General features: G+C 35.6%; 1 pseudogene; it reads left to right on the top strand.

Annotated features, from left to right (window-relative positions):
• The first annotated feature begins 1,133 nt into the window (after positions 1–1,133).
• On the top strand, positions 1,134–23,592 carry LOC118675793 (annotated as a pseudogene).
• The last annotated feature ends 4,232 nt before the right edge of the window (positions 23,593–27,824 follow it).

Below are 27,824 nucleotides of genomic sequence, written 5' to 3'. Positions count from 1 at the left end.
TTAGTGACTTAGGCAGAGGGCAGAACATTAGATATGGAAAAGAAAGGAAACAAATGTGACTCTCTTTTTTTGAAAGCAGGATAGTGAACCAGGCAGTTAAGGTAAGATGGGAGAGGATTTAGAGGTGAGCCTAAAGTTTAGAGAAAAATTTCTATTCAGGCGTTGCCACAGTGAAACAGTGTTCAGACTAAAGTAATATTTTCTGAGACCTATGAAAATGTGAGAAAGTGTCTGATTTCTTTTTTGTAGTTTAATAACAAGCGATTGTCCAATAGTTAGCCGGATTTTCTTTTTGGGGATATTCTTAAAACCCAAATGATACCAAAGTAATCTTATGCACATGCTATACTGCTTCTAATGGCTAAAATTGCCCCAATAGAATTTATTTCTTTGTACATACACACAGCCTTGGTAATACCCTAGTAGTCTAGAGAGACCTAATATAAGTAATTTTTTAGAAAATAAAATATTATAAACTAAATAAATCATTTGCATTGTGACATTACTGAGAAAAAAAATTGGAGGGTGAAGATGGAAGGAAGAAAGTGAGGATGGGTGAAAGGTAAGAACAAAAAAGGCACATTGGGAAGGAATTAAGTCCTAGTGTTTGGAGAGCAGACTATGTTATTGGGTAGATAAGAGGCAATATTAAAGCACTGCTAATGTTTAGTTGTGAGGAGAAGAGAAAAATAGCAATAGAAAGAAAGATTTTAGGGTAATCACGGCCTACTTCAAGTTCTAATTAAGTCTCAGCTATGTTTCAGATGATTACGTATTTGTCATGTATTAAGGCACAATTTAGTGACCAATTCTATATGAACTTAAGACTTACTAGTTTTATCATGCTAATTACCACTATTCTGTACTCCTTTATTCTATTTCATTCCCCAATGTAGGTAGTTAATAATCCCAGGCAATTTTATAAAAAAAAAATGTTAATAGCCACTTTGTATATCTGAAAATTTTTATTTTATGATCAGTTCTAAAATGAAATGTCCTTTCAGCTATATGTAGTAATGGAATTAATCAATGTTGTCAGTCTGATTGTATGAAGTTAATTAAGTTGGCATCCATGTGGGCGATACCCTCCTAAGGAATATTTGAAAATGTATGAAGACATTTTTCTTGTCACAATGACAGAAAGGCACTACCTGAAGAGAATGGGTGGGGATGAGGGAAGCTACACAATCAGCAATGGATGGTAAGTTTTTGCATAGCCAAAATCTCTTTTATTAAGTTATGCTTGATTTGCAACAGATAACCTTTAAGGCAGTATAAACAACTAGAATATGATAGACGTCATTCACTCACTGAATTAATCTTTCCCCGTAATCTCATTTTCCCTAAGCACATTCCATGGAGGTTAGGCCAGTGTGACATAGCTCCTGCCTTGGAGACAGCATTAGAAATGAGCTGTGTGAGGCTTCTGGAAAGTTCCACTTTCTTCATAAAAAAGGAGACAAACAGCTATCTCTTCTGTCATCTCATATCTCTTCTACCATCTTGATGTCTTGAATGAGGATGTGAGGCATCCACCTTAGAAAAATGAGGAAAAAACTGCAGTGAATGGCAGAGGATGAAGACAGGACACTAGGTGATGACTGTTAGCATTGCTAACCTCCTTCCCAGCTCTGCATTTCCCGACTCCAAACTTCTAGTTTAAGAAGAGAAAATTAGCCCCGGCTGTTTTTTTCAGTGGTTAGAGCATTGGTCCTTGGACTGAGGGGTCACAGGTTTGATTTCCATCAAGGGCATGTACCTCGATTGCAGGCTCGATCCCAGTTGGGGCACCGTGTGGGCGGTAATCAATCGATGTGTCTCTCTCACATTGATGTTTCTCAATGAGAAAAAATATCCTCCTGGAGGATTAACAACAACAAAAAAATAGAGAAAGAAAATTAAAAATCTACATATATAAATCACTATATTTTTGCTTTCCATACTTCAGTATAGCAGGTCTTCACATAATGTCCTTATATTCCACATCACTTCCTTATAATATAGATGAGAAGAATCTATTTCCTCCTGGGGCCACTGTCTGTGTGGAGTCGCACTTTCTCCCCATGTCTGTGTGGGTTTCCTCCCCCAGGTCAAAATGAGGCAAAATGATGTGTGGATGTTGTCCTGAGCTGAGTGAGTGAGGGGGTGGTGTGACTGCACCTGGGACAGAAGGGTGTCCAGCCAGGGTGGGGTCCCACTTTCTTCCCAGAGCTGCTGGAGAGACTCTGGCTCCCTCTATCCCTGAACTGAAATAGGGGGGTAGAAAATAATTATCTTAATCACTTTTTTAAAAAATATATATTCTATTGATTTTTTTACAGAGAGGAAGGGAGAGGGATAGAGAGTTAGAAACATCAATGAGAGAGAAACATCGATCAGCTGCCTCCCACACACTCCCTACTGGGGACACGCTCCCCACCAAGATACATGCCCTCGACTGGAATCGAACCTGGGACCCCTGAGTCTGCAGGCCAATGCTCCATCCACTGAGCCAAACCGGTTAGGGCCTTACTCACTTTTATTAAAAAAAAAAAAAAATATATATATATATATATATATATATATATATATCACATGTATTTTAATGTTTAATATTAAAAGTGTATAGAGTCTTTGTTTAGAAGTTTGGTGATGTTTTTGTGACCAGAAATATGCCTTAGGATCTTAACTTTTGTTTATATCAATTAGCCTATAGTAAAATTGGTTTTGCTTAAAGTCACAGTTTCTAAGACCCTATTGACAACATTAAGTGAAGACTTACTGTATTCTCTTCTTGTGTGTGTATTCAGTTTAGATTAATTCATGGTTAAAATTTGTTAAAAATTACTGGCAATATTCTGGCAACACTAAGGCATTTTCCCCAAACAACCTTGTGCTGTTATCCTTCAGATTCGTTGTTTAAAAAAGATTCATATGAATTATGATATGAGCAGTCATATTTCTGCTAGTTACTGAAACCCACTTCTAGAATATTGGAACTAGAAAAAAAACTGCAAAAAAGGCACAAGATTTCTAAAATACATGACTATATTAATAAACCTCACTGATAATTTTTCAGACAAGTGAAAAGATATGATAAGAAACATAAAGACTATGCCAGTGATGGCAAACCTATGACACGCGTGTCAGAGGTGACACGCGAACTCATTTTTTTGGTTGATTTTTCTTTGTTAAGTGGCATTTAAATATATAAAATAAATATCAAAAATATAAACCTTTGTTTTACTATGGTTGCAAATATCAAAAAAAATCTATATGTTGCCGGGGTCCAACCCCAGCAGGTCCAGGGGTCCCCAAAGGTGTGGACGGAGTCGGTGAAGAAGGAATGACACAGAGACAGCGTTCAGTTGATCAGCAGCCTAGCCAGGATCTCTAGCCAAGTTCTGGTCAGGATCTCCAGCGAAGTTCTGGTTAGGATCTCCAGCCAGGTTCTGTGTCCATGTTCTCTTGCTAGGTTCTCCAGCCAGGTTCTGTAGCCATGTTCCCTTGCTAGGTTCTCCAGCCAGGTTCTGTCCAGGTTCACCAGCCAGGTTCAGTCACCAGGTTCTAGTCAGGTTCTCTTGCCAATTTCTGTAGTCAGGTTCAGTCCAGGATCTTTTGCCATGTTCTCTCCAGAGAAGTTCTTCTGTCTCTAGGTTCTGTCTCTCTTGGTTCTGTCTCTCTTGGTTCTGTCTCTTTCTGTCTTGTTACATCTAAGGGTCCCTGTTCGGGCGCCAGATGCCGGGGTCCAGCCCCAGCAGGTCCAGGGGTCCCCAAAGGTGTGGACGGTGTCGGCGAAGAAGGAATGACACGGAGACAGCGTTCACTTGATCAGCAGCCTAGCCAGGATCTCTAGCCAGGATCTCCAGCCAAGTTCTGTTCAGGATCTCCAGCGAAGTTCTGCTTAGGATCTCCAGCCAGGTTCTGTCAAGGTTCTCCAGCCAGGTTCAGTCACCAGGTTCTAGTCAGGTTCTCTTGCCATGTTCTATAGTCAGGTTCACTCCATGATCTTTTGCCATGTTCTCTCGCTAGGTTCTGTCTCTAGGTTCTTTCTCCAGCTTCTGTCCAGGATCTTTTGCCATGTTCTCTCCAGCGAAGTTCTTCTGTCTCTAGGTTCTGTGTGTAGGTTCTGTGTGTAGGTTCTGTGTGTAGGTTCTGTGTAGGTTCTGTCTTCTAAGTTCTGTCTTGTTACATCTGTATTTATACCAGTTGATTCCAATCCTATCAATCTCTATTCCAAAGGTTAGGGCATTTCTTATCTCCATTCCAGGAAGTAAAGATTATGTAGCTTAAGCATGATTGTTCGTAGTTAAAGTGATTAATTACCTGCCTGGCACTTAGTTAAGAGGTTTTATTCCCTCCCTAACTTCAGGGGAAAATCCCTACCTGGGGAAACAACCTTTCTCAGAGACCTTGGTTAAAACACATAGTGCCAAGAAGGTGAGCAAACATATTAAGAACAGTATGCCATATATGCCAGGTCCCTTGAAACAGCAAGGATGGACTGGCTCCCGGCAATATGTGACACGGCACCAGAGTTAAGTTAGGGTTTTTCAAAATGCTGACACGCCGAGCTCAAAAGGTTCGCCACCACTCTTCTATGCTTTACTAGTTATTTGTGCCAACAATGACAACAATGTTACCATGCCAACTATTTAGAAATAGCAAGTTAAGAAATATCTTTCTGGTACAGGCAAATTCAGTCAAACCACTTCTACAACTGCAATATATTAACATCCTTCACCTCTCACCACGCAAAAGGCCCAATGCCCTTCTCTGGTCCTTCACAGTTGCTCTCTGGATGTTTAAACTCCCTTGCTATGGCTGCTGTTTCTAGCTAGCGCTGCTAAAACTCCAAGAATATCATTCTTTCCTCCTCAAATCCAGTGAGCTCCTTATATTGCCAGTGTGATTGTTCTTTCTTTAGTGTTAAGAATAAAGCCTTCTTCTTTTACTAAAATAATTCATTCTGAGGTATGAGTTACTAATAATGCTAACCGGATAACTACAGCTGACATATACTATTGTATCCAATATATTGTTGAACTGTACTGCAATTGATTTATTTATTTTTTTTATTATATATCTTCCCCACAGAAATATAAGCTTCATTGGAGCAGGCATCTCAATTACCATGGCTCCTCTGTAGTATCTAATTCAGACTCAGAGGTATTCCGTCTTGTTTCTTAAAGAGAAGTAAACTTTAGAAATTCAGAATAATAAGCATTCTGTTGTGGGGGATTATGGTTGAGTGGGAATGAAGGTAAGGTCTGTTAAGCTGAGTTTTGAAAGATGGATAGGATTTGTATAAATCAAGTTCCCTAGGTGCTAACACAGTCCCTAGTTTCTACGCATCACTACATCCCAGTCTACACACAGATGTTACACATACAGTTATATGTCCAATATAAGAAATGGGGCATAAGATTCTATGGCTACTTATTTCATTTGAGGGCTGAGGGAGGAAATGGGAAATGAAGTAAAGATTGGGGACACAGACTGAATTTGGAATAGACAGGTAGCTGTGGTACAGTAAGGTATTGTCTGAGGGCAGGCAAAGATGGAGAGTTTATGCTGGGAAACCGAAAGAAATATGTTTAACAAATGTGTCTTTCCCATTTGTGGTCAGTGTCAAGGGCCTATTTACTTAAAGGCAATAGGAATGAATATCAATAGATTGTATAATAGCAACTGTATATCTGTTAATGGAAATGTCGCATCTTTTTGAAGTGTATTTTGACATTCTCAAGTAAGTCCAATTTGCTAAACAATATCTCAAAGAAAAGATGTTACAAGTTCAAGGCTACAATAGTTATTATTATCCTGTAGTCATTATTTTAATAGGTTGACTTACTAGTTTCATTTTCTCATTCTTAGTAGCTGTCTAATTTTTCAGGTAAAAGCAATAGTCATGCCAAATTGAAGTAATAGAATATTGGGCAACTTACATAGACAATTTTCCATTATCACACAGAATAAAATATCAACAATACAATCCAGTAATCAGAATATAAATAAGTAGAACATCTTCTTTTTTGAAATAATTTCTCTGGAGAAATTTTTCTTTAGTGTTTTAACACACCTTTTTTTTTTTTTCTTACTTCAGAGCAAAATTACTTTTTGTACTCTGAGATGTCACTGTCATCACAAACCACTTCAAGATAGATAAAAGTCACTTATCAAAAGTGTTGAATATATCTACCCACATTTTGAAATCCTTTTAAGCAAATTTCAAGAGAGCCGCAAGGATAAAGCATGACAATAGCTTTAAAATCGTGCATTTACACAATACTGTATGATTATTTACAAATGGTTATGTCTGTAATGTTTTATTTTACTCATTCCCTAGGCCTAGCCCTTTCCATTGACATCTGCAACCCTGATTTTATGTTTGAATTTGGTTTTAGATCCCTCAAAAGAAAACTTTGCTAAAATATATAACTTACACCCAAGTAATTTTATTAAGACAAATAATATCTAGACAAGGTAAGTATGAAAATATGTTTTTACCATAACACTTTTCAGAAAATGCTCTATAAAAGAGGAAAGTGAATAGATTGTTCTCACAAAGGAAATATCTATAGACACAAAGCAGAAAGTTAAATATTTTCTTTTATATTTCTGGTTCCAAAAGATGAAGGATAGAATGAAACACCTTTCCTTATTTATTTTTCATTTCCTCTACCTGGATTTTTTCTTTATAATTCAATGGAGGTATGACTTTTAATATAGTAAAGCACTGACATCTAACTAGATATATGTCAGTCACATCAGACAAGTATAGCAAAGATGTATCTGCAGTCAAACTAGATTATTTATATCAAACTCTCAAATTAAATACAGTTATTTTTAATTATTAGCATTTAGGTTAACTGACCTGGATTTAACATGGAATACGTATGATTTGTCAAGAGAAAAGGTATAGTCACAGTAACTCTTACAAGGAATTGAAGGTCAATAGAAAACTCCTCCTCACATTCATGTCAATTCCATGCAACATTTTAGAGCTGTGCACTATGAGAGAAATAGGATGTGAGTCTTAACTATGTGTCCCATATGTCACTTAAATTTCTCTCATAGAAAATTAAAAGGAAATAGAGGAAATTAATTGTAATAATGAATATACCCAAATATTTATTTCTACATATAATCAATATAAAAACTTGAGATAATTTATAGTCGTCTTTTCATACTGTCTTTGAAATCTGTCAGTATTTTTACATTTATAACACCTCTCAGTTCCCACTAACCACATTCAGATTCCTGTTAGCTACGTGTTGCTGGTGCATACCATATACCATTTTGGACGATGAAGGTCTAGTATACTTCAATATACAAATACAGCTTTCAAAATTTTTCATCTTCACAAATGACTCTTACACTCATTTCAATTCTCTTGTGTGTGTTTTTTTATGTCTTTTCTACTTTTTCTAAGAAAAACAATACACAATTTTTTTAATCTTAATGCCCTTAATCTTTGTTGAAACAGCTATAGGAAATGACCTGGCTTTAATTAATCAAATTTAAAGAATTAACTTATATTAGAGTATTAGAAATTTAAGCTATAATCAGCCTATATAGGTATATATATATATATATATATATATATATATATATATATATATATATAGTATTATTCATTTATATATAATCAAAACACAGAGCAAGTTTAACTATTTACAGAGGCTTGTTTTGCATAAACAACAAATGAAATATAATAGATTCAATATATCAACATGTTAATATGATTTTATATTTATTTTTATTCTTTCCTTTGTTGTACTTGTTTTTCAATATTCACATTTGTGACATTTATTTAGGCAATATTGTTACAATTATTTAATTTCTACAAATCAAAATCTTCTGAATAGACTGTAAAGTTGTTTTCTCCAGAGTGCAGAATTCAAAAGAGCCAAATTATTCAACATTATATAAGTGTTAATGTTAATAACACAAGGTCTGTCCTGGTGAGTGCGTCAGTTGGTTGGAGCATCATCCTTTATTCACCAAAAGGTTGAGGGTTAGATTCCCATCAGGGCACATACCTGGCTGCAGGTTTAATCCCTGGTCCAGGTGTATGTGGGAGGCAACTGATCCTGATCAATGTTTCTCTCTCATCCATGTTTCTCTCTATCTGTGTCCCTTCCTTCCTCTCTAAAAATCAATAAAAACTTATCTTTGATGAGGATTAATAAAGTATTTCTTTCTAAATAAAAAAAATAATAATAGTACAAGGCCTAAAGTCGAGATGCCATTCTGATAACGTGACTGAATTCTGTGCACATGTTTAATATCAGCAGGAAGGATGAGTTTCGATTGACAAAATTCCTTCTTAGATTTCTCAGTTTGATTCTGTACTCTGTAAGAAACTTTAAACTTTATTTTTAAGAGTATAATGCCATGTCAAAGCCCCAGCTTATACCACACAGTGTGAAAGCTAAGGGAGAGAGATTGATTGGCAGAGAAAGCTGACTGATTAGAACCTGCAGGATTTATGGGAAAACTAAGGCTTCTGTTCAGGGATTTCTGGCAGGATAACAACCTTGGAGCTTTTTTCAGAAGGCCAGACCAAATTGCTGACCCGGAATAAATGAATATGTAACATCATTCTAACTTAATCGCAGGGATCAGCGTAGGACTTGAAAGTTACGCAGATCATCTATGCAGTGAACATGCTACAGCGGCAGGGTTGAGAGTTTATCACATGCCTGTAGCACTTATGCTCACGTGCTTGCATGGAGATTGCATGCATTGCTGTAAAATGGCTGAGATAACACCGTTCACTGCCACGATTCATTTTTCCTTATTTAAACTGTTTACATATGTGAAGAAAAGGTTGATTAGTGGCATTTATAGCTACTTGCTTTCCTTCATGAAATTTAGGGTGAAAAATAATGCATTTTAAAGCAATGCATTTGAAATATTACAGATATTAGGGTAAATAAAATTACTCAAAGACAGAGGTGGGAGAGTTCACAATTTAAGTATATTTTCTTAATATATTTAGTTAATAAAAACTATATACCTTCAGTCACAGACAAAAGTATTGGAAGTATATCTACAGAATAATATGGAAAGTTATGATTGCATAGTATATGTTATATTTTATATAAATTTAAGGTAAAGAAAGAAACACATTTTACCTGAATTATTTGAATATTTCAGGCAATAGTATTTCATATATATATATATATATATGTATATATATATACACACACATATATATAGCTACATAGATCTATATATATCACTCTATATATCTATATACATTTATAATATAGATATATAGAGTGAAATATATATATATATATATATATATATATATATATATATATATTTGATTTCAGAGAGGAAGGGCGGGGGAGAGAGAGATAGAAACATCAATGATGAGAGAGAATCATTGATTGACTACCCTTTGCATGCCCTCCACCAGAATTGAGCCCTCAATTATGGCATGTGCCCTGACCCAGAATTGAACAGAACTGTCACCTCCTGGTTCATATGTCCACGCTCAACCTCTTTTATTTCTATTTAGATCCAATCTAAAGTTTCAAAGACTGGCTCTGAGAAGCTAGATGGGTGGCTCCCTTTCTGCAAGGGGAAAGCCACTTCCGTTGTGACATTCTGATTCATTCAGGAGAATGAAATTTGTGCTAAGTATCTTTGTATTTTTTGTCCTTAGATTTAAGACCTTCTAATTTAAAGATCTACATCAGGGCAGTTTGTGGAGGAAAAGAGCAAAACTCATATAGCATTTACTAGAAAGTTTCTATAATCTTGGCTAAAATAGGATTAACATAGTAGGGAAGAGGTGTATACATTTAGAAAACAACACAATTTTGTTATAAAAAAGGAATAGTACCATAGAATTAAGATATATATCTCTTAAGATAATTTTAAGATTACAGTTGCTGTAATAACTAAATTGATCATTAAGTCATTCTTATGTAGAGAGCAAACAAAGTATAACATTTCTGCATTATGAAGAGATTTAAAAATGATCACTGACATTCAAAAATATTAGGGAAAAGGCATGAGAAGCTAACTTCGTCACTGAATTTTTACTCAGGTCTATAAAAATAGAAGTCAGTCTGTTTTTTAGTTCTGAATATATGGATTTTAATGTCATCACTGCTATTAGGACTCTTTTATTTTTATTTTTGTTAATCCTCACTTGAGGATATTTTTCCATTGTTTTTTAAGGAGAGTGAGAGAGGGAAAAACACAGAGAAACATCAGTGTGAGAGAGACACATTAATTGGTTGCCTCCTGCATGAGCCTTGACCAGGGGCCCGGGCCGGGAGGAGCCTGTAATTATGTGCTCTTGACCGGAACTGAACCCGGGATCCTTCAGTCCACAAGCTGACGCTCTATCCACTGAGCAAAACCGGCTAGGGTAGGACTCTTATTAACAGTTTGTGAAAATATAAGTTATAACTTCAGCAAGATAAAAATAGCTCTTTAAATAGGAACATAATTAAAGAGAAGGAATACAAAGATTCAGGAAAGGAAAAACCATAATCTATAATTTGATTGGCCTTTCTGAATAAGATGATGTAGCCATATTTAGTAGATATACACATTAGAACATTTCCAATTACTTTCATATTACTAACAACAGTCTTTCTGATTGGTTAAGTTGGGAACTGAAAGTAAAATGCCCTTGAAAAGTGCAAAGCTGAAACTCTAAAGCAGGCGAAATCCCATCAATAGCAACACACATGGATGGTCTCCTCTGATGCAGCAGTGATGGGCCCTCTGAAGGGTCTGGTATCCCTCCTCACTTAATGTTTTCGCATGACCCAAGTATAACTGGGTTTCTTACAGAACCCTTTACTTTCTGGCTTTGCGTTCAAAAAGTTCAGTTTGACATTCAGTTCTAAGCATTTAAAATGATTTTTAAACTGGCAAATAACAATACAAAGTCATTTGGATAGTATTTGCTAAATATGGAAAGAATGGTGTTACAGAAAACAATTTGATATCAGACATTGTCGCTTTTCTTTAAGGGAATCTGACTTAATTGGAAACTGTGAGGAAAGTTTTTTTTTTTTTTTTCATTCATATAATGTATTGCAGATTCCTTCCTTTTGGTAGATGAGAAAAATTAGAGGAAACAATATTTACTAGTATGACCCTGGAAGTGAAGAATAACATATTTGTGAACAAATTAGGCTAAGCAATTATCTAAACTGTAATTTAATTTATCTGTGCTTTCCCCTTGATCTTAAACATGCTCTACATTCATTTTAAGTGGATGTAAGGATTCCAGTGATGTAGAACTGCTGTATTATCCACTTAAAATGTTTTACATATATTTTGAAGTGAATAAAACAGGCCCAGCTAATATCTACCTTATCAGAGACATAAAATACAAATAAAAGCATTAAAGGAAAAACTTGAACTCTTCATTTTTGTCATAAAATGAAGTATATCACGTAGCTATTTGGAATTATTAAGCTAAAATAGAAAAAGTAATCATTCAAAATTACACTTGCTTTTAATTTCATCAGATAAATCTGAAAATACAGTAAAGTTACTGAAGTTTCTTACCCAAATCAAAGCTTTAGTCTTTGCTCTCTATAAAACAAACAATAATTATGAAGTTTTGGGTTGTTTTCTGAGAGAATTCTTTGCTTTGTGGAGGAGTATATAGCAAGCTAGAATAATAATAAAAGTGATTTTCTCTAAATCTCCTCATAATGCAGAAGTGTTATACTTTGCTTACTGTATACATATATAAGGATGACTAAATAGTTAATTCAGGTTTTAATGAAACTAATGTCTTAAAATGATCTTACCAGGTTTATATATAAACCTTCAGTTCCATTATACTTTTCATTTGTCAGGTGAATACACAATACAATGTACAGATGCTATGTTGTGGAGGTGTGCACCTGAAACCAGTATAATTTTATTAACCGGGATCATCCCATAAATTCAATAAAAAGAAAAACAAAATGCATATTCTAACCATTAAGTATGAATAAACATCTTCATTTGTTTTTGTGGTCTTCTCAAAATCCTGAGTTGAGAAGGCTATTTTGGAGAATGTTCATCACTTTGGTCTCTGGTAGTTGTTCCAACCACTATTACTTTAAATGCTCTTTCCCTTCATGAGCACAAAACACTGTCAATGTAAATAAATATTTGGAAAATAAGTGTTACAAATGATCCAGGATTTTTTCTGAAAAACTTCATATCATTATTCCTTAAAACATGTTTGAAGTGTACTCAGAATTGAAAATCCATATTTAAAACACAAAAGAGAGATTATTCTTGTTCAAAACCAAATTATTTACCTAATAAACAATGCATGCTGTGTCTCATTTCAAATATAACATCCTTTACTATATATAAACTATTTTTCACTTAAGAACACTTCGATTGATGCACTTTTTAAGAAAGGCCTCAAGTGTAATTACCAAATACAGTTATTTTATGTCCCTAACTGTAGGTTTGAAGCCTACAGTCATGAAAACCGTTGTTGATTAAAATAATTACTACTTTACTTCTCACTCAGAGAATTGTTAACTTTGCAGAATTTCAAAGGGATACACTTATAAATACTTCTTTGATTAAAAGCCCTTTTCTATTATAGCTTTGGAAGTCAAATGATTCCATTATGTCTCAGAAACTCTAAGCATCATTTAAGCTACTTACCTCCTAATGACTTCTTCTATCCATCACAGTAATGGTTGTTATTGATCATGCCCTTGTTTTGAATTTGAACATGTCCTTTCATTTATGCCCTTTGTTATATGAATATGTCATATGCATAATCCTGATCATTTGAGCAGGAACCAAATCATACATACATACCATTTCCTGCCCTCACAGAAACTAGTTCAGTTCTAAATGCAATTATTACTCACAAAAAATTGATGAATAGCCATTTTAGCAATATGCTTAATGGAATGCCATTTTTAAGGAACCTGACATGTAGCAGAAACCTGGCAAAATGTCATGTTATCCTTTCTCACTTTCTTGCTCTATAGTTTTTCTATGAATATGTAAAACACATTTGTTAATCTAAATAAAACTTACTTCGAAGGAAAAACACCCATTGTTCATGTCACATACGGGGTACTTTATTTAATCTTTATATTAATTTTGAATTTTATTTTTTCCATTTTATAGGGTAGGATATTGAGGATTGGTAATATTAAAAAAAAAAAACATACACACACACACACAACCCACTAGGGGCGAGATCTTGCATTAACGCATACTTTTCTCTGACAATAACCTTTTAATCAAACAAAACACCACTACCATGCTTGCCTATAAAACTCATGTGCAAAAGACCTAGCTTAAACAATGAATTTTCAAAGTCAAATGAAGATACATTTTATTTTTCAATGACATGAAAAATAAGAAAAATATTCAATGATGTTAATTGTATGCTAAAGAACATTATATAATAAAATATGAATGCTATATCTGCTTTTCAAATTTAATTATAACCTATGAAGGGCAACACACCTCTATTTTACTTAATATCATGATTCTGGGTGCATAGTACAAATTATAAAATAAATGAAAATTCATAATCTTTGTAGATTACAAATATATATTTTAATATATATTTTTATTGATTTCAGAGAAGAAGGGAGAGGGAGAGATAGAAACATCATGATGACAGAGAATCATTGATCAGCTGCCTCCTGCATGCCCCCTACTAGGGATCGAGCCCACAACCTGGGCAAGCGCTCTTGAAAGGAGTTACACTTGGGACCTTTCAGTCCACAGGTGACACTCTATCCACTGAGCCAAACCAGCTAGGACAAGATTACAAATATTTTAAGGTGAATAGCATTGAAATATTCTCCTATTTATTTATTTATTTTTAACATTTTTTTTTTTTTATTTTAGAGAGAGATGAAGGGAGAGGGATAGAGAGATATAGAAACATCAATGATGAGAGAGAATCAGGAAGATCCTCCTATTTAAATCCCAAGTGTATATGATCATTAGAGCCAAAATAAGTCATCAGAGATTCAAGACAAATTCAAATCAGACTATCTGGGTTGATAAGATTTAAATTTTTATGTTTTTCATTTTAAGAAGAGGGGCACTTATCAGACACTTTCATGTGTATTCCTAGCTAAACTAATCTTTCACTTAAAATTAAAAAAAAATAAAATATCAGTTTGTTTCATGTGCTACTCCATTCAAGATTTCCACCCACACTCCTTATAAACAAGCCCTGCCCTGTCATACATCTACTCTGCTGTACAACACCTGAACTATGCGGATTACCTGGAGATACGGTTAATGATTATGCCAGATTCTGGTCCAATGCACAGAGGGCCCATGTAAAATTCTAGTTTCAGAAGAGATGACATGGTGTCATTGGATATTATAGAATGCATGTGAATGTTTCCTTAGAAATCTTTCCCACACCAACTAGAAATTATCTTTATACTAGAGGCTTGGCGCACGAAAATTCATGCACTCAGAGGGGTTCCTCAGCCCAGCATGTGCCCTCTCATAGTCCAGGACCCCTCGGGGCATGTCCACCTGCTGGCTTAGGCCTGCTCCCTGGTAGAGGGGACCTATGCTGGCAGTCAGACATCCCTCTGGCAGCCCAGGAGCCCTCAGGGGATGTCCGACCACACGGGGAGTGGGACTAAGCCCCAGTCGGACATCCTTAGCACTGCCAAGGAGGCAGAAGAGGCTCAGCTTGTGGCTGAGGAGAGCTCCCCCTGTGGGAGTGCACTGACTACCAGAGGGCAGCTCCTGCATTGAGCGTCTGCCTCCTGGTGGTCAGTGCATGTCATAGAGAGTCATTCCTAGTCATTCTGCTGTTAGGGTCAGTTTGCATATTACCCTTTTATTATATAGAAAGTTTTAAACAAAGGCCTTTTATTTTCAATAACATCTTGAGAAAGAGAAAAGTCCTAAGTATTTTCACCTTTGAGATATTTATTTTTAAATGCTTTTTGTTTCTCTGCTTAATAGCAACTTAAGTCGATTTTCACTTACATTCACATGTTTACATTGAATCCATATAAACTGTTTCCATGATATTCATTCTCAAAATGTTGCAGTGAACAAAAGGTAACTGCACAAGATTTTTTAAAATGACAGCTTTTTATAGGAAGAACACATTCCACATCTTAAATTACTTCTCTGAACATTGATATAATTTTTCAACAAAAATCATTGTGGAAATTCATTGTTTTAATAACTAAAACCATAGGGCCATAAAAGCATTTTAAAATCATCTAAGTTTATTACCGATTTTTTTAAAATAAATATCTAAGATTTTCATCTCAGAATAACCACTAGAATCCATCTTCAAGTGAAAATCTTCAGTCTTGTTTCAGGCTCTAACAACTAAATCAGTGTAAATTTTAATTTTGATGACTAACAAGGACCATAGATTTTTATATAAGAAATATAAAATGGACACATTCTATACCTCTTGAATTGGGACTGTGTGCTTAATTCTCAGCAGAAAAAAAAGAGAAAGGAAACAAAATAATTTAAAGGCCAATAAGCTTGCATAAAAAAAATTTACTGGATTAAGTATTACTTATTCTTGTGTTAGAATTTTAAGGAAGCCATCATGTAATCGAATTTGTTAGAAATTATGAGTTAAATATTATAATCATTTTCTTATGAGACTCATTTGAGTTTAGTAAAACTTAATAAAATGCCATGGAGAATAAATTACTGTTCCTAATTGCTCTTTCCAGGACTATTTATAACAATTTTCTCCTGGATCTGGAGAAGGAAAATGTATATTAAGCCTATGAAAATGCAGAATGGTACTAACCACCTGCTTAATGACAAAAGCAAGTTTCCATAATCTGTTAATTAGCAAGTCCCAAATCCTGTTTCTATAACTAATTTTCTATGAATTAAGAGCTTTAAGTATTGGATATCTCCCACAACAACAAAAATAACAACAGAGAGCATGTTTCTTGTCCATAAGCTCTGAAATTAAACATGCCATGTTAGCCAATTGAATAGGCCATTACATGTAGTAAGTCAAGACCCATTTGTATTAAACAAATGTTGAATCTGTTGAATAATTTTCTACCATAGAATTGGATGACTTCTGCATTATTTTAGGTTTTCAGTTTTTGAGATAGGTACATATTCCATGACAAAGTTTGCACTTTCAGAACACAATGTATGTTCTACAGAATACATTGGTATATGGCCAATGAGGTTCATGTTTATTAATTTATAGGTAAATTGAGAAATCTTGAAGAAAAATGTTATATGTCCTTCTCACAAAAGAAAGAAAAGAGAAAGAAGGAAAGAAAGAAAGAGATGAGGAGGTGATGAATAGGGGAGGAAATGGGACATCTGTAATATTTTCAACAATAAAGATAAATTAAAAAGAGAGAGAGAGAAAGTTCCAGTACATTTTAGAATATAAAATATGTAATCTCCGTGACAGAAGTTGTTGTTTGTTTATTTTTCTTACTGTATCCTTGTTACCTAGAATAGTGTTTGACATAGTAAATATATAATAAGTAATTATAGGGTGAAATACCTAATACTATTACACAGTTTAGTTTTATTCAAAGCAAAACTGATACTTCTTAGAATTTAGTTGTGCATGGGTATAAATTTTATATATTTGAAAAAGAGTGGAAGGCACTGTATTTATAAAGCAAGTTCTATAAATCTCACAGTTGTTCCAAAAGGGATTCTAGGTATAAAAGTCATAACTTATCCTCAACATAACCTATAAAATTTCAACAAGTGATGCTTAATTTTTGTCATACAGCTGTGTGAAAGCTATACTCTTAAAAAAAGAAAAGAAAACTGAAACCTAAAAATTAATTTAACTTATCACCGCTTAGTTCTACCTTTAAAAATCTATACTAATAAATGGGTCATATTCTAATTAGGGCAAATATCTTCCGAACATCCATTTGGATGTCCATCTGAACAAAACCACAGCAGCTGCCAGGCAGCCGTGGGCTCAGGCAGCCGTAAGCCTGGTGGCTGAGAGGCCTGGGGCTCAGGCCTCATAGCTGCCACAGCCAGCAGTGGCAGCAGCAGCAAGGTGATGGGGGCAGCACCTTCCCCTGATCAGCCTGGTTACCCCCTGCAGAGGGAGGCCAGACAGCGGCTTAGGCCTGCTCCCCATGGGCTCTTGGACTGTGAGAGGGGCAGGCTGAGCTGAGGGAACCCCCCACCCCCATGCACGAATTTTCATGCACCAGGCCTCTAGTAAAATATAAAAGAGAATAAAACCAAGTAAGATAAAGGAAAAATATATCTGAAATACCTCAAATATAAAACACTTTTGTGAAAAAAGGATTGATATACTGAGTAAGTGTTTCTGCCAATTGAGCCTAAAACAAAAGAATGGATTTTAAATTTCAGCAAGTGAATTTTTCCATTATTTATTTATTTGTTTGTTTGTTTGTTTGTTTAAATAGGGGAAGGGAGAAGGAGAGAGAGAGAAATATCGCTAAGTTAGGGAAACAGCGATTTGCTGCCCCTGCATGCCCTCTACTAGGGATCAAGCCAGCAACCTGGGCATGAGGCCTGACCAGGAATCGAATGGGTAACTTTCTGGTGCACAGGATAGTGTCCAACAAACTGAGCCCCACTGACCCAGGCTCAGCAAGCGGATTTTGTGTTTAATGCTTAAAGAAAAGTTAGAACTTACTTTCCCTTATTGTTGACTGTTTGGGGATCTTTTGTGGCATCCTTTTCAGCTTCCCCCGGCCCCCCCACCCCCCCACCCCCCGCCAATCTGGAAATGATGCCTCTGGATTCTAAAATCCATGTCTTTTATGAGTTCAGAACAAAGTTTCACCTTTCCTTAAACTACTTCATTCTTAACTAGCTTCTTTCGGATGTATACTAGAGCTAAGCATAAATGCTATGATTGCATCTGTTAACTTACATTTCATTTATTTTTTAAAATTTCTATTTATCTCTTCTGACTTTAAGATAAGTTTTCCCAGTCTATCATCTAGTTTATGTCTTTCATCTATCTATATTATACTACTTAATGTCATTTTCTTTTTAAATTTCAATGATTAAAATTTAAATTATCCCTTGATTAAAATGACTGGACAAATTCAAATACAAAAATTAATTTGATAGATGATTCTGTTGCTTAGAAGCTGGACTTTCACCTGCACATTGTGTGCTGGGTCCTATGGGCATAATTGTAATATTTCAAAGCTCAGTGGAAGCCTTAAAAATTGTTTTAGTAATGAATGTCATGGAAAACTAACTTTTAAATTATGGTGAATTGTAAACAATTCATAAGTCAACCTCATATAAATATAAAAGGAGACACATTCTGACATGTTTTGAGTATAATGTCACAAATATAACACGGCTTTTTGGATTGGCGTAGCATTACATTTTCCATCACTCCATCATCTTATTTTATAAATGTACATTTCATTGTGATTTCAATGAACAGAAAATGATAACCTTACCCAGTAGGTACTTTTCTTTTTAGTCCTTACAATAAAAGTAAAAATTTAATATTTTCTACACATACATTTTTATAGGATATAACATTTTTCTTTCATGAAGGACATTTTTTATTTGAACTAAAAATATTTGGTTAGTTAAAATTCATCCTTAGTTGTTAATTTTTATGGATACACAAATTATTATGTTATTTGCTTTACAAAATGCTTAATATGCTTATCATAAAATTATTCTTTGATTTTGAAAAAAAATAGGATGTAAAGCATCAATTTGAAAAATCAACATATGTTCCATTTATAATATTAGAATAACTTTATTTTTGAAAGGTATATATTTAAATACAGATGACAATTTGAGTATTTTTGAACTTAGTTTGTAAAAACTGTAGCATCATACACAGATTCCATTATTATTTATATTTCTAAAATGTTATTCAAGTTCTAATCTCAGAAAGACTTTAGTTCAATTGAAGTTTGTACCAAACAAATCTATTTTATAATAAAATTCACATATCAGTCTTATGGAAAAAGCATCATTGTCTCAATTTTGTTTTGTTTTTTTTTCCATTTAATTTTTTGATGTTGTTAGCATTTAAAGAACAGGTTTGTGGTAACAACATATAATAACCATATATGTTAGCAAATTAATTTTAAATGGAAGTGTAGGTATAAGTAGATAAATTATTTGATACATGTTCTTTCTTATACATAAAAATGTTATATATCATCAATAAGCACAACCAGTACAAAAATAAATTTACTTTCATGCAATTTATGTAAATTAATATATTCTAGAAAACTTTTGAAATCACCTATTCCATAGGATAACAAATAAGGCTTTGTATACACAGTCTAAACTTGGGAATAGGCATTTGCAAAGCCACAAAATCTTAAATCAGTTAAGTAAATCTATAAGCTGACAGAAATGTAGGTATGTCTGGAAGCATAATATCTTTTTAATGCCGAAAATAAATGGGCAGGTTTCTGCTTAAACTGGAATGCAGTGTCTTTGAAGATGAAAAGGAGGGACCTAATCTCAAATTTCTTAGCATTGATTACATTATATTAATGAGGTTGATTTTAAATTATGAATGCTAGTCATTTCTCCATTTTGATAATGTTAACAATTTTGTGTTCAATATAAAGGTAAAAACATTTGCTCTTGCAAATTTTTATAGCATTTTAAGCAATCTAATTTAATTTTTTAGACTCTATTAACTCATCAAAGATTCAAAGGACCTTTTAATTAAATAATCTCTATCTTATCTCCATTGATAAAAATCCTAGACAAGTTTAAAAAGTATCAGTGCTGATTAACTGCAGAACTGGGTAAGTTTGTTTTTTAAGTTTGTTTTTTATTCATGGTGCTTTGACAGGTAAAAAGAGTAATTATGCAAAATATACTTTCCATAAATGTATTCCCATAGTATACTGGGGCCAAAAGTCTCTCACAAGTTTGTTCTTGTACTTTCCTCTGCCAAAGTCAAAGACCATTTTCCTGAGCTCTGCCACCTCCCTCTAGGGGGGCACACATAGATAGTCCTTCCTGGAACATTGTGCATGTGAGAATGTTATAAGGCTAATTGTCACTTCAAATATAGCTGGAGTATTCCATAGGTGTACTGAAATAATATTGAGGCTCCCGTGAGCCCACCATGTCTTCCCTAAACTAATGTTGATTTTAGTGTGCTAAGTATTCTTTATTTTTATTGTGGCCTCTTTTCTCAAAATCTTGGACAGAGAATACTACAATAAGTTGGGCACAGAAGATATTGTAAGTCCATTATATCTAGGTATTGTTCTCAACATATTATAATTTAACTAAATAGTGACATATACAAACACACAGTTCATTATGTATAACTTTGATTTTTTTTCAAAATCATAATCTTTTCCCCTAACAATAGTGCCTCATACTGTGATTTCTTTCATATTCTATTTGTTTAAGGATCATTTTTTTTGCCAATCCACTGGCTTCTACCTAAAAATTGGTGTAAGATTCTACTGTTTTATTATTTTTATGTGGTTCTTCTGATGCTACAAGGGACACTGTTCCTAATTCTGCTTACTTAATTCTGCTTATTTATATTTTATAAAATAGTTTTTATTAATTTCAGAGAGGAAGGGAGAGGGAGAGAGAGATATAAATGTCAAGGATGAGACAGAATCATTGATCAGCTGCCTCCTGCAATCCCACACTGGGGAAGGAGCCTGCAACCTAGGCATGTGCCCTGACTGGGAATTGAACCATGACCTCCTGGTTCACAGGTTGATGCTTGGTGCTCAACCACTGAGCCACGCTGGCCTGGGCAGTAGTTTTATATTTTAAGTTTAAAGTTTCAGCCATTGGCCAGATATGATACAGCTATATTTCAGACTAAGCCTCCTGTAAAATATCATATGTTACATGGCTGCTTGGTCAGCATTCTTTATTAAGGGGCCTTAGGGAGGTACCCATTTAGATAGAGAGTGAGACAACTCCTCAGGTGAATCTAACATTGAACCCCAAGGTCTGGCAGCCACCTGCTCATGCATGAAATGAGTACTGTTGTAGCATATTTGTTCATATATCATTTCCAACTCCTCTGTGTGTTTCCCTCTCATATTGAAAGTCTTTTTTTGACATAATTCATGATATGAGTGGTATTTCATGTCTCAAAATAATTTTATGTCCTTCCATAGCAGAAACAGTTTCATTTGAAGCCCAGTAACAGACCAAAAATTGCCTTTCAACGGGAATTTATACGGCAACAGCTTCAGGCAAATTTCTGCCCCAAGTTCCCAGCAGTTAATGTCGGCTGGCAGACTTGAGCTTTGACAAAAGCTCTCGGCAGCCTCAGTGCAAGTGGCGGATACTTCTCATATCACTTGAGCTTTGGGGGTGGAACCATCCCAAGATTAGGTTGGGTAAACTATGGTTTAGAATTGTTTTTTTAAACTTTGAGTGTTTTCTGTTTACATAACATCATTAAAATTCATCTTTTTCCCTGGCATTTTTGTGAAATGGGACCAGTAAAAATCTCAGACATGGTATGGGATTTCTCCACAAACCGCCAACTCAATCAATCTTCATTCTTCTTAGTTTCCTTTAGGGGCTCCCTGACAACATAACTTAGTTTTGGTTATCTGAGGTATATCTCTAGTGTCTCCAGTTTACACAATTTTTTAAAGATTCTTGCCATTTGTGCTTTACTCTCTAGGTTAGCAGGTTAATCTATGACCCTCTGTTGGACATAAGGTTAACCAGCATTTAGTTTAGCCCACTTGATCCTCAGATTTAGTTGTCAACAATGTATCATCAATCTGAGCATTAACAGTATTTTAATTTAATCAACTCTAAGTCTCTTCATAGCAGATTTTGTCAGTAATCAGCAGGACCTATATATCTGTATGAGAACACAGTATTTGTTCAGTTCCATTCCACGTGAATACAAATTAGTTTCGCTTTCTTTTGAAATAGGAATTGGAAAAACAAAACAAATTGATCACAGAATACTGATTTTCTTTAGCATGTTGCACAGTTTGAATTGTTAAAATCATATTGGGTTCTGCACACTATGGAGGCAACACTATGCTTAATCCTTTGTAGCCTACTGTTACATTCCAACATCCATCAGCTTTTCTCACAGATAACACTGGAATATTAAACAAGAATTTTGGATTGCTAATACAGGTGAAACTTAAATAAACTAAAATTTCCTGATAAAACCCAAATATTTTATATTATTTTAAATTAGTCATTTGAGTGATTTTTGGTCATTCCATCTGGCAGACCACATTTAAACAAGTGAGCAGATTGGCATGACTTTCTCCTTCTTAATTTTTATGTATTGAAAAAATTATCCCATTCAGATATAACATCTATTCTGGTAGGGGTAATGCATTAGAACACAATACTTGCATTCATAAATTTTTACTTTGAGACGTATTTTTACATATAAGCCTTTCAGAATTGCATCACCATATCCCCTATCATAAGCAAATCATCCTTTAACTTTCTATTAGCAATTTCATTAGCAAATGTGAGTAGAAAGGTACATTGTGCACAAGTATCTGACAATTTTCTCATTACTTTCAGGCCATTTAATTCATATCAATGTTCTCAGCCCTTCCTACTCCTGTGTCATGCCAACCTGACCAACCCATCACTCAGAATTATAATTTTCTCCTTTACTTCACAACATTAATCAGGACTTGTTCTGAAGAGACCAAAGTTTCCATATTTATGTCATTATCACATTTTAAAAATTCATTTAGGCTAGGGAAAATTGAGTGAATCTGTTCTGGTCCTTTCATAATCTAAGAAGTTGATGGACCAGGTTGCCCACCTAATATTTATTATAATCTCTTAAAATGTTCATACTTACTTCCTCAATCTCCTATTTTATTTCACTGTAAATGAGCTATACAATCCCTTTCACTGGTTTAATTGTCCTGAAGTTATTCAGAGTTTTAGTCCTATTCTCTCCTTTCAAAATAATTTAAAATATTTACCCACAATTCAAGTGCCTTTCATTTGCCCCTTCAGGATGTCTACGTAATTGGTGGTGTTGGTAATGTCCTTGTGAGGCGAGTGGAGACTGGTGTTCTCAAACTCAGCATGTTGGGTCTCCTTTGCTTCAGTCAGTGTTACGACTGAAGTAAATTCTGTTGAAATGTACCATGGAGTTGTAAGTAAAGCTCTTCCTGGGGAAAATGTGGGCTTCAGTGTAAACAACATGTCTAACAAAGATGCTCCTTATGGCCATGTGGCTGGTGGCAGCAAAAAAGACCTAGCAGTAGAGGCTAGGTTCAGATGATTATTCTGAACATTCTACGTAAAACTGGTGCTGGCTGTCCTGAGCTGGATGGTCAAACAGCCTACCCTGCATACAAGTTTGCTGACTTAAAGAAGATTGATACTGGTAAGACACTGGGAGATGGCACCAAATTCTTGAAATCTGGTAATGTTGCCATTACTGAAATGGTTCCTGGTAAGCCCAGGTGTGTAAGCCCTTGAGAGCTTCTCTGACTATCTTCCTTTGGGTTGTTTTGCTGTCCATGACATGAAATGGGAAGTGCTGTGTGTGTCATAAAAACAGAGGACAAGATAGCTGATGGAGATGGCAAGGCCACCCAATCTGCCTGGAGAGCTCAGACATATACTATCACTAATGCCTGCTACTTCAGCTTTCTTCCGTTTTAGAAGCAAGGTCTCAAAACTGTTTGCCTCAATGAGACATATAAGTTTAATAGTAGAATACTGGTTAATGACAAAACCTTCAGAAGGAAAGAAGACTCCTTTATGGACCATATTTTATTTAAAATATTTTATTGAGGTTTTAGAGAGAGAAGAAGGAGAGGGAGAGAAACATTGATGTGAGAATAAAACATCTATCGGCTACCTCCTACACATCCCTTACCAGGGATAGAGCTCCCACAACCTGAGTATGTTTAAATAAAAATTTAAATTTGTTTAGAATAAATGCATCCTTAAACTCAGTCATTGAGTACTAATTTTAACTACATACCATTTCTTAAGTCACAGGATATTTTGTGCAGAAGTCACCAACCTTCCATTTATTTTCCAAGGACACAAATTCCCTTGAGTACTTATTATTGTTGAACAGGTATTGTGGGAGGAATTGCTAATTTACATTGCCTGAATTCTGTGAACTCTGGATATTTTCTCACAGTGGAGGTCTGAAAAACTGAAACATTATTTCTCATGGCAATGCTTCTTTTTTCCAGGCAAGCATTTTGATGAATAGCATGGGCAGCTCAACCTCTACAGTTATTCTCTCAGGTTCAATTCTGGTTCTACCAGTGAGTAGAGATAAAGACATAAAGGGCATTTTGGCAATTTTTCTTATGATCTGTGAATAGTGTGAGGAAAAAAAATGAACCCAATGTTTTGTTTATAGCTGTGTTGCATATAGGAGCATTTACAGAGACCAGCCAAAGAATTTTTGATCTCCAAGACTAGCTCTTGTCCAAGAGACATATCATAGAAGTTTCACCATCCCTTCACTGTTTGAAACATTGACAATTTCCAGGAAGCTTGATTATTTTTAGGAGTGACAAGTTGTAAAATGTGACTATAACAACTTATACAATGGTTAAAATAGCATTGGGACCGCAGTTTAGTCCCCTTTTAGGAATCTGCAGGCATTTTCCAGGTTGTTATGCTATGATGACATTGATCTACCTCTCACCTGACTAAAAAGGTTTGCATGGGAGGGATGAGTCACTGATGAAGGTTTTCATACATGAGCATGGGCTTATCCTACATAATAAAAGGGTAATATGCAAATTGACCCTAACAGCAGAATGATTGGGAATGACTGGTCACTATCACACACACTGACCACCAGGGGGCAGACACTCAATGCAGGAGCTGCCCCCTGGTGGTCAGCGCGCTCCCACAGGGAGAGCTCTGCTCAGCCACAAGCCAGGCTAATGGCTGCCAGTACAGCGGTGGTGGTGGGAGCCTCTCTCGCCTCCTCAGCAGCACTAAGGATGTCTGACTGCAGCTTAGGCCTGCTCCCTGCTGGCAAGTGGACATCCCTTGAGGGCTCCCAGGCTGCCAGAGGGATGTCTCACTGCCATCTTAGGCCCAATCCCCTGGGGAGCGGGCCTAAGCCAGCAGGTAATCATCCCCCAAGGAGTCCCAGACTGTGATAGGGCACAGGCCGGGCTGAGGGACCCCCCTGAGTGCACAAATTTTTGTGCACCGGGCCTCTAGTAAGTATATATTCTTCTTTTCCATGGCCTGAGCAAAATTTGACCACCTAAGCACTTTGAATTATTTATGGTCAGCTTATCAAATTTCAGGAACAGAGATTACGTCTCATGAGGAGACTGAGTTTCAGGGTGCAGTGATTCTTAACTCATACAATTGATCTTACATTACACAGTTTTCTTTTTGTTGTTGTTGTTAATCCTCATCCAAAGCTATTTTTCCATTGATGTTTAGAGAGTGGAAGGGAGGGTGAGAGACAGAGAAACATCAGTATGAGAGAGACACATTGATTAGTTGCCTCCTGCATGTGCCCTGACCAGGGGTGGAGATCAAGCCTGCAACTGGGGTATGTGCCCTTGACTGGAATTTAACTTGTGACCATTCAGTTTGCAGCAGGCCAAGGCTCTATCCACTGAGACAAACCAGTTAGGGCAATTTTGCACAGTTTTCAAATGGGACCTTTGAAAATAGGAACTAAATGACTAGCAGAGGTCAAAATGCTCTGACATCTCCCTTATGAGAGATAAGCAAGATATGGATAGAAAAATATGGAAGTTAAGTCTCTAAAATTCGCATTGAGAACAGACCTCAGAGGGTCCTGAATTCAATGACAGGAAGTTTATATACTTATTTGCCTGTGGGAAACCAGTAAGTATTCTTATGAAGGAGAGTGACATTAAGCACTGTATAAAAAATGTTTAAACAAGCAGAGGCATGAAAGATGCCATGATGGGTAGGATACTGGGTGCAGAGATGTCAATTAAGAGTCTATTTCAGTTGTCAAGGCCTTGCCAACAGCCTGGCTTTTAGAACTCTGTATCTAGATATAAAATAAGTATTGAAAATGAAGGAAATAATATTTAAAAAATAAACAAACAAAACATAATCACTGGAAAAATTATAGTCTATTTAGAACTGGAAGATGATACTATATATTGCAACCCTAGGTAGACCAGTTGGTGTCCAGAAAGATAAAATGATAACAAAATCTCTTTTTGTGGTTAAATCTCCTTTGTGATACCAGGGCATGGAAAAAGTTTTGTTCCAGGAATTAATAGCATAAAGATTCCAACATTTACCAGAAAAATGACCATAACCAGACTCCTGTTGGAGGCATAAAAACCAGGTAGTGAACAGTGGTGCCCTCTTAGACACAGCTTCAGGCTTCTGCATTCCTTCAGATCACAGCACTTGTTCACAGTACATATCACCAACTAAATCTTGATAAGCAGGTGATAGAGAAGAAATATATATACAGTGAGAGAATTGGGGGTGGGGGGAGAGATTCTTGAATATTTGAAGATGTTGCACTGCTGGCTGTGATGATGGAGGAAGAGTCTATGAGCCAAGGAATGAATGTAGGCAGTTTCTAGAAGCTGGAGAAGGCATGTAAATGAATGATCCACTAGATCCTCTGGAATAAACACATTGATTATAGAACTTATGATCTCTAAATGTGTAAGATAATACATGTGTGTTGTTTTAAGACACAGAGTTATTGGTGCTTTGTTACAACATCAAGAGATAGAAACAAATGCAACAAGGAAGAAACGTCTATGAGCCACTCTCTTTCCAGTCTCTCAGATAGTTTTGTTGAAGTTCACTGACAGAGTCTCTTTCTCTTGTACCTGAAAGAGTGGAGATCCAGGAAGATGACCAAAATTGGGGACAGTGTAAAAGGAAGAGGAGGTTTGTTTAACTGAGGAGTACTGGGGAGATTGAATCGGCAGATATTGGAAATAAGCAAAACATAAAAAGTAGTGAGGAAGAGAGCAAAGGACATATCTATGCTATCGGTTTTAACTCTTCTGTGTGACAAAGCTAGCATTCTTCTTCAGGGGAAAAAATCCATAAATATACAACCCCACTTCCAGTTGCTGAGTTCTCAGATGCATTGGCTAAGGGTCCAATTTATAGAGGAAATATAAGCATCCTGAGAGATGGCTTAGATGATCTACATGATTTCATCCAATTGCAACGTCTGTAATAATTATAAAATTAAAGGATTGAGATACTAAATGGAGCCAATGATGGAAACATGGAAGGCAAGAAGATAATATATTTTTGTGGGGCAATAGGCAGAGGGTACCAGGGTAAAAGATTTTCTTCCAAATATGATTAAATAAGGTGCTGTTAGAGCACTCAAGAGGAGATAGTGACCAGATCATGAAAAACACAAAAGTGACATTTGGGCAAGTGTTTAGGGCTCTAGATGATGTCTGTGGGTATTAACAACAGCTCAGGAGCAGCTGAGATCCCTATGGAAAGGAGAAGTGTAGATGGAAGAATCAGAATTGTGGAGAATACAGATTCCATAATTATAGCTCTAAGGGAAGGAGCCTGAGAAGGAACTAACTAGAGAATAAACAGGGAAGTATGGGGTATCACAGGCACCAACTGAAAAGGAGAATTTATGAACAGTTTCACACAGCTCATGTGAAGTAATTTTTACCTTTAGCCTATTAATGTTATAGAGTCTATGAGGTTGAACTCTGGAAAGTAAACTAATCTAATTCATATGAAGGTAACTTTGACATTGTTAGAGGGTAGACTGAATTCCAAGAGAAATTAAAGTCAAGGAGACCAGAGAGTCAGGGAATAAAGGAAAAATATTTAACAACTAAATTGCCTAGCAGAAAAGCTAAGTTAAAGTTCAGCTTTCTACTTTGTTTTCTTCTAGTGATGAATGATGTATT

This window comes from Myotis myotis, unplaced genomic scaffold, assembly GCF_014108235.1.
Source record: "Myotis myotis isolate mMyoMyo1 unplaced genomic scaffold, mMyoMyo1.p scaffold_m19_p_2, whole genome shotgun sequence".
In the NCBI taxonomy this organism is placed as follows: Eukaryota; Metazoa; Chordata; class Mammalia; order Chiroptera; family Vespertilionidae; genus Myotis; species Myotis myotis.
The sequence above is the reverse complement of the archived record's forward strand: the minus strand, read 5'-3'. Positions and strand labels throughout refer to the sequence as shown.